This window comes from Crocodylus porosus, unplaced genomic scaffold (assembly GCF_001723895.1).
Source record: "Crocodylus porosus isolate Cpor-Errol unplaced genomic scaffold, CroPor_comp1, whole genome shotgun sequence".
NCBI classification, from domain to species: domain Eukaryota; kingdom Metazoa; phylum Chordata; order Crocodylia; family Crocodylidae; genus Crocodylus; species Crocodylus porosus.
Genome location: NW_017728926.1, coordinates 14003250 through 14019653, shown reverse-complemented (window position 1 = coordinate 14019653; position 16404 = coordinate 14003250). Strand labels below are relative to the sequence as shown.

At 44.7% G+C, this 16404-nt stretch overlaps 1 long non-coding RNA gene across 1 annotated transcript; it reads right to left on the bottom strand.

Moving 5' to 3' along the window:
* Positions 1-3312: 3312 nt before the first annotated feature.
* On the bottom strand, positions 3313-5455 carry LOC109314544. Its single transcript, XR_002102306.1, has 2 exons — positions 5190-5455; positions 3313-3808 (listed from the first exon to the last, which is right to left on the bottom strand). It is a non-coding gene; the product is annotated as an uncharacterized LOC109314544 (long non-coding RNA).
* Between the last annotated feature and the right edge of the window lie 10949 nt (positions 5456-16404).

Here is a 16404-nt window from a genome sequence, read left to right as displayed (position 1 = left end):
GAAATAGAAGCAACAAAAAGGCATAGGCTGGGCCCAAGCCTGGTACTTCATCTGACTGATGTGGAGAAGGCATGCCATTTCCACAGCTAGTATCCCACAAAGGGAAGATGTGGCTAACATCTTACCCAGCTACTTTTTGACTCCCCAGTCCAAATAACCACAATACTCATTTACATCTGGGTCGCATGGAACTGCCTTCATGGGAAGGTCAGAGAAAGGCTCACTTACACTTCTGGATCCCCTAGTACAGAGGTGGGCAAAATGCAGCCCACAGGCTGGATGCAGTCATTCTATTTGGCCCATGGGGCCTGTAAAATGTTTAGAAAATTAATATTTATTTGCCCCTGGCTTCCTGTCATGCACCCCTTGATGGCTTGCCAAAACTCAGAAAGCAACCCTCCACCCAAAATAATTGCCTACCCCTGCCCTAGTAAGACCTCTGCCACCATGTCCTACATGAGAAAAAGAGTATTCTTAGATTGTAACCCTTCTACCTACCACCAGAAACAATGGTGATTTTTCAGCAGTGACCCCCTTCTTTTGAGGGGACACTGGTTATAGGACACACATTGTTTATGTCATTAGTGCAATGAGCAAGTGGGAAAAATCCTTTTTTCCTCAGCAAGTGCCACTAATAATTAATATCCAATGGACATGACACTCTCAAAGACACAATGATAATCTGTAGAAGAGTGGGTTTTTTTCCCCCACCTCCATGGTTTCAGGAGAGAAGCAGAGGGATCCAGTCAGCTGGGTTTCATACCTCCCTATGACAGGTATATTTAAAAAAAAAACCAGAAAAAAATGGAACAGTAAAAAGTGTACAGAATTCTACAATCTAGGGAAAGAAAAAATCCACATATGTAGAATTATGTATTTTTATTATCATAGTACCTAAGGAGCTTAGTCATGTACCAAGACCATGTGTGTTAGGTGCTGTATAAACAGAACAAAATAAGTGGCCCTTTCCCAAAAGAAGCTGCAATCTAAATAAAACAAGAGACAATAGGGCTAAGTTCAGACAGTCCAAAAGCCCATTGAGTCTTTGCAGATTAATCTAAAATGCACAGATTAAACTGAGAAACAACTGGACAGACATTTACTTTTGATTCAGGAAATGCCACTACATGCCTGCAGTGGCTCAGACTAGAAGCCAGGGAGTGCTAGAGTATGGTAGCCAGCATGGGCTGTGTGTTTACTTCCTCTTCCTGTTGTCCCCGAGGTCTCTGGGATTTGTAGTCCACAATCACTGCAGCAGGACTCTGCAGAGTTGCTCATCACTTCCTCTTCCGGCTTCCAGGTGTCTCTGGGATTTCTAGTCCTCAGTTACAGCCAGCAATAACTTTCAGTAAGTTTAGTAGAGCAGAGCAGAGCAGGGCAGGGCAGGGCAGCTCCGTACTTAGGGGAAGGTGGGGTTTAACCAGGGAAAGGGGTTTGACCTCCCTCCCTGGCCCCAGGCCCTGTTTGGGGTTTGCTTGGGGGGTGAGGCAGTGCCTGCCTTCCCCTCCCCCTCAACCCCTTTTCTGCTGTAGCAGACAGCACAGCCCAGCCCAAGGCTGGAAAGCCAGCTGGGGGATTCTGATTTAACTTAAACCAGGAAGGAGTCTGGGACAGAAGTTTCATAAACCAGGTTGTTCCAAATCACTTAAGTCTGATGCCACATTCAGCCAGGTTTATCTTAAACCAGTTTCAGCCATTTTGAAACCTTTTTATGTGCATTGCATTTCTGTTCTGTTACAGATTTAAACCAGCTTCTGATCACTAAAACCAACTTACGTGTAACATCTGTCCCTAGCCTGAATGACTATAGACACACAGATTGCTTCTGTATGCTCCCCTGTGACAGTATTGGGCAGTATGGTAGGCAGCCGTATCAGCACAGCAGTAGACAAAATGCTGCAAACTTTTTGATAGACTTCATGGCAAAGGACAGTTTTAAGGAGAGATTTTTGAGTGGCTGTGGAGATGCTGACAGGGAGCTCCTGAGCCTCAGGGCAGCATGAGAGAAAGCCTGAGTATGCTTATTTAAAAATGGAACAAATGGGGGGTGGAGACAGGCATCAATAGTCAGTCTGAGGCAGGAGCTGCCATCCTAATTCTGCAAGACAGATGACGGGGGTGGGGATAGACTTTGCAGGCCCTGGAAAGCAAAGACCAGGAGCTTATGTTTGATGTAACAGAGAAAACTGAGCCAGTGGCTGGCTGCAAAAAGCAATGACGTGGTGGAAGAAACAGGCTGGGAAAATGATCTTTGTACCAGCATCCGAAAAAAGGTACAAGCAGGGTAAGATTGCATTTGTCCTGCATTGCAGTAAACTAGGTGCAGGATGAAAGCCTGGACAAGAGTTGGGACAGACAGGAAAGGACTTGTATTTAAGCAAGCAAGCATTAGCACCATTCAGACAAAGCATAGAGCCTCTTACCTCGATCCTTGCCTAGTCTGTCCACAGGTAGAAATCATACTACATATATTGTACTTGCAGCAAGTAATTTGAGTTCTAGCTAGGAAGCATAAGATGCAGGGTCTACGACTATGGCTTACAACAGAGTGTATTCATTTTGCATTCTGCACGTGCCTTGGGTGCACATGCATGAAGAAAATTCTTGTGTGACTCCTACTTTGAAACTTTTTAAAGGTGCCTGATAGATAGTACTGAGAGGCTGCCCTCTTGCTTTCTCAAGATCAGGTCCTTCAGAGTGTCTCAAAGTGGACACACACACCTAGTACTGTAGTAACTTCAGAAAGTCTTGCCCAGGGATTTTGTTTTATAAACATTATAGATGGCACATGGTACCATTAGGACTAATTAAAAGCATTTTGAGGACCTCATGGTAAATGAATCAGTGAATCTGCACTACCACATAATCATACTAACATATTTTATCATTTTGGTGTTGCTTTTGGAGTAGGGTGGATTTTCTCCCAGAAGCCCCTGATTATTTCACAGCGAGTCAGGCAGGATACAATTGTACCCTCTTGGAAAGTCTACCATTCCAGGTGTCTCTGAATAAGGTTGTGAAAATCATGTAGCCCAATGACTTCATATTATATCAGGGATGTACTTTAGCCATCTTCAGTGTTCCAGGCTCAATGTGCTTCCTATTTATCTACAATTCTGAGAAACCGCCATGTGCCTGCTAAATACCATATAGTCAGCACTAACACAGCACTTAGCTATTTGCTGTAGGGAGGTCCCAAACTGAGTTTGCCCAGTTAGCTACAAGAAAGAAAAATCTTTGTAAACAGTGCACGTTAATTATGAGTTTGTTGAAAGGCAACAAAGATGAAACTTCACAAAGCCATGCTTGAAATCATTTTCACAGCAGAACTGTATTTCATACATTACACTGTGCTCGGCATCTACTGAGATATGCAATAAGTTGCTGTATTTTTGTGGATGCAAAGCACATTCATTGTCAGATTTGCCTTAAAACATTAGGTGAATTTGGATTATTATATAAATAGCAACATGTTCAGCTGTAACTCCCCCTCCGATTTTAGAAACAATATTTCATCCTAAGCATTGTTCCAAGACTGGATTGGTAAAATGAAATACAATTATAACCCATGAATACCTTCAGGGGGAAAATAACACTCAGGGTAGGTGCTGGTTGTGTTACAGGGACAATCGGCCTGAAATGTAACGCTGGGGCCTTCCACAGAAATTATTCATAATGAGCTCGCCATGGAGGTGTAACGTTACTTCCTGTTCTCTCTCAGTAGACACAGGAAGTCTCCTTGTGGATGGCAGCTTACCATGGCTATTATAGAAATGCCTTCAGTTATGTTGTCCAGTTCCGGCTGAACCTGGGGTTAAATTAATTCAAAGGAATGTGTGCCAGGACAGACGTCATGGGTTGTGTCAACATGTCTTTAGAAATGTATTAACAAGTTGCACCACATATATAATTAATAGAGAGGAAGGAACCTTAGACCGTCAGAAAGCCTGCGCTGCCTCCCAGCCCATCTCCCTTTCCGATACTTCTATACGCCTTTTTTCCCTGTGAAGCTGTGAGTTTCAGTAGTGTTTGGTGTGGGTTTGTAGCAGGGCACTAGGGTGCCTGCTACTGGCATTGGTAATAGGGCTTGGCTGCCAATCAGCAGGGCAGCACAGCTGAAGGTTGCTTAGGCAACAGATTAGGTCAGCTGACTGAAAGGGGCAGGGCCTGGCCCTTATAAGCAGCTAGGCTGAGGCCAGAAGGTGATTCCCCTCTGACAGGCTGAGGGGCAGGAGCACTGCTGCAGAGCAGAGCAAGGCAGAGCTGCCTGAGCGCCGCGTGCTGATGGGATGGAGAGGCCTCTGACAGGAGGCTCGACGGAGAGCCAGGGTGGCACGGGGTGTTATAGCCGGCAGGCTGACTTTTGGGTTACCGCCAGTTGGCATGGCTTTGAGTTTGGTTTTGATGGTGATTGTGTTACCGGAGGACCGGGTGAGGGTGTAGGGGAAGGAGGAGGCCTCAGGGGAGCTCCCCAGCAGAACGGGGCGCTGCGTTTCGGGGTGTGCACAGTGATTGGTGCCAGAGGCAAGGCACGGCAGCTTGGCACCGGGGTGGCGCTGAGTTTGGGGTGTTGTGACCCCAGCCCTGTGAGGGCGGTATTTGGTAAAGCCCAGTGGGGCGAACGACCCAGAAGAAGGGTCAGGGGCCAGGCATGGCTACAGGCCACCTGAGCCCAAGCGCAGGAAGCGCGCGAGCGAGGCCCAGAGGGGGTCAGAGCGTGAAAGGGCGCGGGAAGCGCGAGGAGCATGGACATGGGCCCCAGAGGGGGCGAGAGCGCAAAAGGGCGCGAGGGGCGCGAGGCATAGGCCCCAGGGAGGGCGGGCGCGAGGCATAGGCCCCAGGGAGGGTGGGCGCGAGGGGCGCGAGGCATAGGCCCCAGGGAGGGCGGGCGCGAGGCATAGGCCATAGAGCAGCCGTGAATACGGGAATAGGGAGCCCAGGTAGGGCAGACTAGGTTCAAAGGCCCCAGAAGGGCGGGCGCACGGTTAGAAGCCCAGCTGGATTCACTGCAGGCTGGCACTTTCAGGGGTCTCACTCCTGCTGCAGAAGGGGTGAGTGCTGGGGGAAGGAGCAGGGGGATGGTCAGTGAACTGTGCCAGAATAACAGTCCCGGACACTGGAGTCCTAGATAACTTAGGTATGGTATGGGCAGCAGAACAAGAAGCTTTCCTCATATGAATGACTCATACTTTTTGGAAGGACTCCAAGACTTTTCACTAAGTGCTCAGTCCTACTGAAATGAGAGTCCATTAATTTCAATGAGCTATGGATCAGGCCCTAAAGAAAGTGATTGACCAGGCCAAACAGGGAACTTGGACATCGGACCTTTGGGATTTATTGCCAGCTGTCACATATGCTTATGCAGGGCCAGGCCTTCTTGGGGGCAGGCGGGGGTGACATTTGCAACTGAAGGGAGGAGGATTTGGTCCCTCACTTGTACATTAATATGTGGCCTTCAGGGAAAAAGTGTCATGGCAATTCAGAAAGCATGTGATAATGATCAAATCATTGTAATTAAGACATACACAGAGCATTATACGAAATGACCAGTCAAAAAAGAAACCATGCCGATTTTTTGCTTTCGTGTACCCTTGTCACCCAACTATGAGCTCCATCAAGTTGCCTCAGTGATGACAAGACCACAGAACTGGCCCCTTATCCACAAAGAATTTCCATCTCTCTATCCAATCAAAGATGTTAGTTGGGATGTTGCTATTCACTCTGAGGAGCCTTTAAGTTTTTGAACACAAGGGCTAACATGGTTCCTGGACACAGTATGTCTTGCATCCTCTCCCTCCTGGGGAGCATCCATACTGGGTAGGGCAGCACCTTGCCTTCTTATGGGGGAAGAACACAACTCAGCACTTGTTTTGCCAGACTACAAGGCACCTTGAAGCAAGAAACAGCTCTGATATGTCAGTCTGCTTGGCGGAGCAGATGGCTGAGCTAGGCTAAGGTCACAGATGCTCATTAATGCATTGTTAAACTAGGACAAGGTATGTACAGATGCAGTGGTTATCAGATGCAAGGGATGTGCCTGGAATGGTAAGGACTTGAGGGCCTGTTGGCAAGAGACAAGGCTGCAGTCATGGGCTTTGATCTTCCTTTCAATGACCCTGGAGTGACTGCACTGGAGTCGCCATACACTGAGAAACCAGCCCCATACATCTGTAAAATTTGTTTAAAAAAAAAAAAAAATCTCCTTATGGATCATTTCCTTCCTTCCTATGCCAAAATAAAAATTAACACGTAGAAAAGCTCTGGAGGGGTTTATGTTTTCCAGCCAGTATCTTCATCAGAGCTAAATCAGCAGAGCTCTGTAATACTGATGTTCACAAACCTCTCAGTCGATACTGAGTCACGTACCTATGTATTTTAGTGGATAGCAGGAATTGAGACTGTAGAAGAGATACTGGTCTTGGGCCACACTCAGTCAAATGCAAGCACATGCTCCACAAACCAACCATCTGGGAATAATGCACAACCTACAAGATAACATTAGAAAGAATCAGTCTCTATGAAATATTTCTGCTGGAAACACTAAAATGCTCTCTGCTCAATGTGTTTTGTGCTCCTAGGAAGCAGTATTATTTAGATGATGATAAATGTTTAAGTCACTTTTTTTTTTTATGCCATCAGTCTTGTGTTCATGAGGCTATGGTTGAAATACTTTCAGCTTTCATTCAGAAGCCTACATTTTAGGGTTCATCTTCATGTAATTGTTTTTTTAAAAGGCCAATGCAGATTAAATAATCCTAAGAACAACTTTTTCTTACAGTTTTGCTTGAAAGATGATTTTGTTGTTGTTGTTTTTTTTGCAGCTACAACTCATTTTTAAGTGTGGATATTCTGTAATATAACTTGATCCTTGACATTTTGATTAGTGCTTGATGGTCACACCCGTGAGGCTTCTGGCAGCTTCATGTAGCTGAAGTTAAAAAGTAAAAGGTAAAAGTATGCATCAATATAGATGGTGCACACCCATTGGTACTGCTGCTAGTTTAGTAGTATTATTGACTACTAGTAGCATCACCTAGCTTTGCACGGCACAGACCTCAACATAAAATACAACATTCCCCAAAAAAGATTAAAATATTCTATTGCATTTCCTAGTCTCCAATACTAATTGTGGATACAAAAGACACAGGATAACTAGAAAGCCGTATATTATTTTGGCCTCCCATGGATGGAAGGAAGATGTCAGTCTCTAAAGAATGAGGACTTGGACAAGTTATTCAATTGTACAGTCTTTGGAACAGAAAGCATGCCTCCCTACGCAGTTCTCCAATGCACAGCATGTTGTGGGGAGTGCCAGAACTAGAGAATAAGACCAATGATTTTAAAACGACTTCCATAAGTATTTTAAAATGTACCAGTCATTGTCACCCACAAGAAACTGCTGAAGCTCTTAAATTGCAGGAGTTGCTACAAACGATCACACTACATCTTTACATGGGAGACTGAACAGGCTTCAAAGGAGCACCACCAGTTTTTCAGCTTCCCTGTGCATAGGTTAAATAAAAATCTCAATATGCATTTGCCCAACTGACCCAAATGACTGCGAGGATTTGTTGTAGTTACTTTCTCCTGTGGCAACAATCCAGGTGAGAGGTTTAACAGCTAATATGTTAACCTGCTGCCGATTGTGCAACATAATCTATTCTAGAGACAGCAAGAGAGTTACGAGGTTTGGGGGAGAATTAATAAGTGAAAACAGACTGGGAATTTTTGCCAAGGCTGCCAGAATCATCTCATACATTATTAAAAGCTTCAAGTGACAAAATATCACTTCTTCTGCAAAGCCTTTTGATAATTATCCACTTACAATGAGGAAGCACAGCAACGTCCTACACTCCAACACTAATAAGCCATCTATCTGATGTACCCGAACTCTATAATCTGTGTCTAGTTTGGGTTATAAGAGCCTGATTTCCTTTAAAATTGGACAGCTTTGCAGGGTACGCAAGGCTGATTTAGCTGGCTAGGGGAAAGTACCTCTTGTACAGGGAAGTTTTCTGGCAACGCAACTGCCTTAGGCTGTTCTTACACTACCCCACCTTCATTCATGACTTCTGGCCAAAGGTAGGGCCAGGAAGAAAAGAAGTGGACTTTAAATATGTTTGGGATGTCCCTCTCCACTGGTCATTCTAGGCTGGCAGAATGGTCTTGTACTTTTTCAATGCAATTTAGTGCAGCCTGCAAGTGCAGATGGGGATTATGGCTCTCCTGGGTTGCTCAGATCAGTGATTTTGGTTCGGCCAAGGAGAGATGTAGCCCATCCTATTTCAGATCCAGATTCAAACTCTCCAAACTTCATTTCAGAGTTGTGTAAACTGAGTTTTAGTGCCTGTCTATTGGAAGTAGAATTTTTTAAGGCTTAAAGGATACATGCCTGGCTTGAAGAGTCAAGCCTTCTGTCCTCACATCTGTGGACAGCATGTGTGGAAGAGGGGCTTCATGATCGAGCAAAATGCTCTGTGTAGAGCAAACTTGCACGTCCTGAACAGAACTGGCCCAAGCAACCCAGTGCAGTCCTATTCATTGTTCATTCCTACAAACTCTTCTCTTTCCATGACCTAAAAGTCAAGTCTATTCTGCAGGGTTTTACCCAGATTTTTTTTTTGACAAGCTAAGGGGAAAAAAAGTACATTATGCATTGCTAACCCAATATTACACATTGCTGTGGGGCTTTACAGGGCTGGTGGAGGGGAATGAGATCTGAGCAATAGTGCCTGTGAGCCAGGAGCGTCTAACCGTAACTGAAGCATCTGCCACTGCCACGAAAAGTGTCACTTGTGGGCCGTTACTGTCACCGGCTCTTGACCTTGTCCTTTTCATTGTGTATTTCATCACTGCACTGCATCAATCGTAAGAGATGGGATGTGAAATAAATGCCTCTGCTGGGAGATCAAGAACTTCTGTGGGCTATGTAATGGACTCTATAATGTCCATAAGCAATCTCATTTCATCATATTTATTCCTTCTTTGGAAATGGAGTACAAATATTCAACATTTCAACAGAAAAACACGCTGTTATGAACCACCACTTAACTCCACAGTAAAGCACCTGTATTGCCACTAGAGGTCACTAAGAACAGGTTTTTACAACAAATGCAACTCTATTAATAAGCCCTCCTGCTAGAGATGGTCATATACATTAAGATTTAACCATAAAAATCAGCCCTTGGGGTTTTTTTGTCCTTATTTGCAGGCAGATAAATTTAATCAAGACATGTGCCAGATGGGCAGTTCTGGAGGCAAGAGTGTTTCATTCACACGACCAGTACAGAGCACAGGGCAGAATTGGTGTGAGTGCCTCCAGGCATCTCTGTCCCCGGGTTTGATGGCTGGCTTGAAGGGACCACCTCCAGGAAGGAAGAGCCATTTTCTCCCGCGTGGTCCATTTTGTCTCCGAAAATGCTTATCTCATTCAAGCATTTTGGTTCTGATCCATTTTATCCCGCGTCGTCCATTCGGTCTCCGACCAGTCTGCAACAACTGCAAGAGGACCTTAGCTTAGCCCTGATTCTATGCGGAGCTGAACTAATGAACCAGGCACACTTTGCTCAAGTTTCATTGAAGTCTACCGGATCAACTGTCCATTTCTGCAGATTTTAAAAGCTATTTTCCATGCCCACAGACTTTCCCAGACTTGTGCTCGTTCAAGCATTTGTTCCTGATTTGTTGAACCCGATCTGTGCCAACAAGCAAGAAGTCCAACTGAGCAGAAGCCAAGTCATCGTAAGCTGTAAAGAGTCGCAGCTTTTAAGACCCAAAGGGAACATTGTACATGATTTAATACACAATGCAAGCTATACAATTTCACCGTTACTTCTGCGTTGAACCTGATAACTTGCATTTGATTAAAGAAATCTTCCAGAAAGGCATCCAGTCTTGATTTGAAGACTTCAAGAGGTGAAAAAAATCCACTCATTTCCCTTAATGGAAAGCTCTAAAGATTAGTAGGTACAGCCAGCAGTCCTCTTCCTTGGTACATAGGCCCTGCTTTTAGCTGTATTAAAATCATTTTGTTTTTATGGGTCCAGCATCTCAAGTGATCCAGACTGTTTTGTAAAATTGCCCTGACCTCAATATTATTTACCACTTTGCTAATCTTCACATCATTCATTCACGCATTTTATCAGTAGTGATTTTATATTTATTTCCAGACCATCGATGAAAGCACTGATCAGCCTTGTAGCGATCCCTGAAGAAACCCAGTATAAACTTTCCCATTCAATGACAGAATTAGAGTTCTGTTTATTGAGTTTGAATATCACTAATATTTTAATCAGATTATAATGCATCATGAAGGCAAATGTCTTACAAAAGTCTATCACATCTGTGCAAACTTGTAAGTTCATGGAAAGATTAAATCAGGCTTGTTTGATGTAGTGTGGTTTTAGGGATGAGTTCCCTGTCCTTTAATTCATTATTGACCGAATCCCATATCAACTTTTCATATCAACCAGCTGATAATTGGGGGCCATTTTTTTGCCTTATTAGCATGAAATTACCACACTTGGAATGTTCTTCAATGCCTCCTATGCTCCAACATTTATTTTAAAATAGTATTATGGTAACCCAGATCATTCTTTGCAGGGGTGGCTGGTGCACAGCCTGTTTTGTTGCAGTTCTTATTACTGAAATCCTATTTGCCATTCGTATGTGACTTGCCTATTTTCCATGGCATTTTATGAAGAAACCTGTTCATGTGCCCTGCTTCTCCCAAGAGACTCTATTGATTTTCTAGATTTTATTTTCTTGCCTCTCTGCATGCTTTGACACGAAGTCAGGCTCTGTAACTATTTGGCTGCATGTCAGCAAGCATGGGACCTCCAAACCCAGACCCAAGTGAAATCACACACAAAAGCCAGAGTGTTCTCCTCTAATCATGAGCAATTGCAAACATGAGAATTTGCATTTATGCAACACAGACGGGGGACCTGGATTTAGCCCAAAGACCAACTGTTTACAATGAAGTCAGCATATGGACTAGACCCCTGGCAAGATCTGCAGTGAACCAAATTAAAGCTTTCTGATCAGAACCACTTGGGGTACTGTCATTGTAGTGTGGCAAATTAGGTGCTGGGAGTTTGAATAAGTTTGTTTCACGCAACCCACCTCCCAGGCACCAGAAAGAAACATTTTTTTAACTGCTAAGTGTGTCCTTGACTGGATTTACATTGACTTGGCCATTAAGATCTCCACTTCCCAGTGGTACATTCAACACGCTTCCCCACTGTTGTTCCACTGCTCCAAACACTGCCCATTCACATTCATAGTAGTATATGGCTCACAGCACAGGCAAAGTCAGCTAAAAAAATCTAGGCCGATCAAGGATGAAATGGTGGCTTCATATAGTTGATCGAATAAAAGATATTACACCGACCCAAAAAACTTTGGTTTCATATAGTTGCACTCAGCCATTTTTTTAACTGCTATTATCTCTTGATCAGACCAGTCTCTTTAACCCTCCTAGATCTAAAGCATTAATGCCATTTTGCAGCTCTTCACAGCATAAATGTGCTTCCCAGCCAACTTTTTGGACCTTCATGTGCAAGAAGATCCAGCATTTTGTCAAGGAGGTGCATCCACAGGCAATTTAACAGGTGCTTCCTGGCTGTGAGAGCTGCAAAATACTATCTGGGTCATGCCTGGTATCTCTTCTTCCCTTACAGCATGTAAAACATTTGCTCCTTTCTTGGGGGACAGCGGGAGACTTTACTGCAAACCCAAAGCCCTTTACAAGGACACACCTGCTTAGCGACTGCACAAGCCCACACAGTAACCTGCAGATACAGCTTCTCAAATCTGCCTTGTTTCGAGTCCAGTGCAAGATCACTCCTTTTAATGGGGTTCTTGCACATTAGCCTCACTACAGCTGAGGAGACCTATGCAGAGGGGCTTCGTTCCCTGGGCACATATCCCTACACAGAAAGGAGAGGGCCGTTAGCCATACTCCACCACAATTGCACAGCTAAGGGTAGAAAGATAAAGCAGCACCCCCAGGCAGCTTAATTTCTCTCTCACAGCTGTCTTAGTGGTGTTCAGGGTGGGTGGGAGATCCCACAGCAAGTACTGATCTGTGGAACATCCCGTGCCCCAGCAGCTGCATTACTATGGGAAGGACCTGGCCCATTAACTAGTGGAAAGGCCTGGGTCAGACAGCTGTGCTGACCCACACACAACCCAAGAGATTTACAGGGTTTGGTAGCTGACTCTGCAGCACGTTCCTCCAGGAGCAAATTGGCGCTAAAATGCAGAGCTCAGGGTCAGGGGTGTAGGTTGTAGCTGTATTGGTCTAAGGACATAGGCAGAGGGTGTTTGTGCCCAAAAGCTTGCTAAGAAGAATTTTTCCAACTATATGAGTTTGTCTAATAAAAGATATCGGATTTACCCTAACAACTGGGGGTCAGACTCTTGTAACAGGTACTCATCCCAGGGGTGGCTGTGACACACCCCAATGGCTGTTCAGCCCTGGTCTAGTCTGGTTCTCCTTGGGCACTCTCCTTCTTTCCTGCCACGGCTTGATGCTGTTACCTCTTAGAGTAAGGGAGCCTGCCCCAGGGCTTCCCGAGTCAGCTTTCTTCTCGTGAACACAAGTGTCTGTGCTCATTTCCTTCAGGGCTAATTACATGGCTCCAACTGCCCTTACACCACGCCCAGACCTTGCAGGCTGAGAGTCCAATGACTCCCTTGTTGGGTCTTGGCCTTCTCAGCCTCCTCCCCTTTCCTCTTTGGCTTTCTAGCCTGGGCCCACTCTACTGGACCTGGCTTATTAGGCACCAGCTCTTGTCTGCATTATTTTAGTTCTGGGCCCCCAAGCTCTGCCCTTCTCTGGGGTCTGGGCCCCCCTGGCCCCAGTTTATACCTTAAGCCTGGAGCCTGGCAGGGCTTAAGGCAGTTACATGACCCTCAGGCACTAATGGGCCCTCCAGCCCCAATTAGGCCCTTTCCGTACTACCAGTTGTAAACTGTGACAGAAACTTCACCAGCTCCAGATATAGCTAATGACAGCACTAGCTTTCTGTCTTGCAGCATGACTTCCCCTTACCCAGGGTTGTGTTGCTCAGTAAGGCATTTATATTTGACTGGTAGTCCTCTTGCTGCTTGAGATAGGCATTGCCCGCTTGGCTTCTTGTGGGCAGCCCAGCCTGGGGAAAGCAGCCATAGTGCAGGTCTCCAGCTGCCTAGTAGGGCTGTGCGAGGTTTCGGATCTGGAGAGGCTTTGGATGCTTCGGACACCGAAGCAGTATGTACAGATCGAAGCGCTGGCTTCATTAGGCTTTCCGAAGTGCTTTGGAAAAGATCCAGCCATAGGGTATAATGGGGAATCAATGAAATATCTAGAACTTTGTTGTTTTTTGTCTGATTTGGATGAAACCTGCAGAGGTGGTAGACTCTGCTGAGAGCATGAAGACCTGCCCAGTTTCAAGAAGAACGGTGCAGGGGTTTGGGGGGAACGGCACCCCAGATTCTTGAAAGCAAAACTCATGTCACGTGTATGTGTTACACCAGGGGTGGGGGGGGACTGCAGGAATGATGGCCCCTGGTGAGGCCACAAAGCCTACCAGGTTTTAAGGTGATAGGTGCAGGGGTTTAGGGGCAACTGCAGGGGTTTGGGGGCAAAACTCATGACAGATGACCCTGTGTGTGTTAAGGTGCAGTGGTCTGAAAACTGCAGGGGCAGTGGCCGCAAAGCCCGCCAGCTATCGAGGAGATCGGTGCAGGGGGCTTCTGGGGCCCTGCACCCCTAGCTGCTGACAGACAAAACTCGTGCCAGGTGCTTGTGGGACTGACTGTGTCTGTCTTGGGGCAGTTGATTGTCTGTATTGCAATGGACAGCAGAAAATGACCTGTTATCTTTATGTGGTGAGGTTAGTGTCTTGTAAAATCTATTTTTATGAGCAGCTGTAAATTGTTTCTCAGTACCCCCGCATGTGACGGTTTCTTATGTCCTCACAGCTGCCAACACTTTCCACTGATTAATACGCCACTACTCCATGCTTATTATTTTTTATTAACAGACCCTTCAAGCAAAGTGTGCAGTCATGTCAAGTACGGGAAATAAATCAGAGTAATTGGTTAGCAATTAGTGCGGAGTAACCAGTGCTGGAAAAGTGTGCACTGCTAGTGGTAATGGAATGCTTTTCCACAAGCTTTTTTGCAGCCCGTTTTCCCACCACCTCTTGTCTGCCCAGAACAGACGTGGCCTGGACCATGCTGTGACAAAACCCTAGGGGTCACGTTACCCCCAGAGATACACCCTGGGTTTCCATGAACTGCTTGGTCCCACCCTGCTGAAGGGGCATGCCCATGGTATTAATTTGCCCACATTTAACCACAGCACTTTGGTAAAGTAAGAAGAAAACAAGAGGGTTTTCTGCAAGGAAAAACAAATGGTATAAAAAAAGAAAAAGGCAATCAATTGCTTTGACAGTGGAATACAGTAAAGCAAGACTGACAGCAGCTTTGCCCTGTGGTTGGACTCCCACGTAGCCCTCCTAAAAATTCCTCTGAAAATCTCCAGGGGTCAATCACGGCCAGCTCCCTCAGTTGGGGACCTCCAGTTTTCCTCTCCTCACAAGGAGCCCTCTCTCTCTTGCCACCTGCCCACATTTACCTTCTGGGGAGCCAGAAAATCCTTTAAAGTGTTTCTGCCTGTGGATCCATGACCGGGGCCTGTTTGTTTACTATCTTGTACAAGATAGGCATATATGGCATGTCTACACATTCAATTAATGTGCTTTAGGTTAATGCACATTAACCTGGCCTAGGTTAATGCGCATAGTCCCTCCATTGGGAAGTACTATAAAATGTGCATTAGCCTATTTTAATGCACATTAACTAAAGAGCATGGATTTTTTGTGGTGCTTTAATGAGCATTAATATAGACTAATGAGCATTAAAGTGCATGTGTAGATACACCCATATATACACACCCACAAGAGCACCTTGGTCTAACTGGGACTGTGCTTTTGCGTGGTAAGCATAATTTATGTCATAGCAACACATAAGAGTCTACTGAAACTAGTTCCAGGAGTTGCCCTAATGCATTGTAAGGGATAATCCTATTCTCGTGGAGCTTCCAGTCCACATAGGCATGACAGAAAAAAGGAAATTTGAGTATTATGGACAGACTTCAAAGCTGGGGAGGCTTTCTCATAGTCATACTGGGGGACTGCAGCAGAGCTAGGAATTGAACCCACAGTCTTCAGTTGCTGTTCATTTAATAAACTCATGCCCAACCACCTTTAAATATAAATATTAAATAATGACAGTAATCCCAGGGAGAACCAAATCCAGCTTCTGTCTCATGGAGTCATGGCTAGCAATATGAAAATCCAATGTTAAAAGCATGTAAATGTCTATACCCATTCAGTGCATAAATGTTCCTGTGCATGAACTTTCTTGATCAGATGAATGCATATAATATTATATATCATTCATTATTCAGTAGTGTCAGTGTTATGAAACTTTCTCATCTTAATATTTTTTGCAAACATTCACTTTAACACAAAGAAGTTGCCGTAGAGATAAGCCTGGGAAGTTGAGCTCAGTTGGAGTGAGTTAGCTGAATAAGGCTTGGTTTCAACTTGGGCCACTTCTCATCTGCTAGGTTTCAAGTAGACCTTACGCCCTACCCAAAACCAGCATTTCAAAGGGCTCCTATATTAACAGTGGGTTGAAACATTCCCAAATCCCAACATCTCTAAATGTAGGAGCATCGGAGAATTGTGTGAAGTCATCTTTAACACACTAGAATTTATCTTGAAAATTTAGAGTGGAACCCACTCAAATGACCAAGTTTCACAAGGTTTGGTGCAACAACACCACACAAAATTGCGGGGTTTCACACAATACTAATGCAACATGCACTAATGCATGATACTAATGAAGCTACTCCTAGAATCTATAGAAAGTATAGGATATTCCTCTAAAACACAGTTAAGTCACCCTTGAAAGTCTGGCTTGACAGATCATTTAATGAAGTTTGGCTGTTTTAGATCTGTAATGTAATGAAACTTGAAAGCAAGAAGAGTGAACTAGTTCTATGTTTCAATACAAAAAGATCTGCCAAGCTCTAATTATTGACCTGTTTATACTATCTCTGTAATTGCTGTGCATGTTACATGCTGTACAAACTACATGGGACAAAGAAGTTGCCCATTTCCATTTGTGTACTGAAAAGCCTCTGCCTGTAATCAGAAAAGAGCCAGGTAATGTTTCCATTTCTGCCCTTTCTCACACACACAAATGACCGACAACAGTGTAGTAATAGAAATATATTGGTGTTATTTGTAACCATGGCACTACATATTGAAAATCATGTCAATTCATTTTCTTAAAAGAACAAGAATAGAATAAGCCAGTATGGATGTGGCATATCCTTCTCCTGTA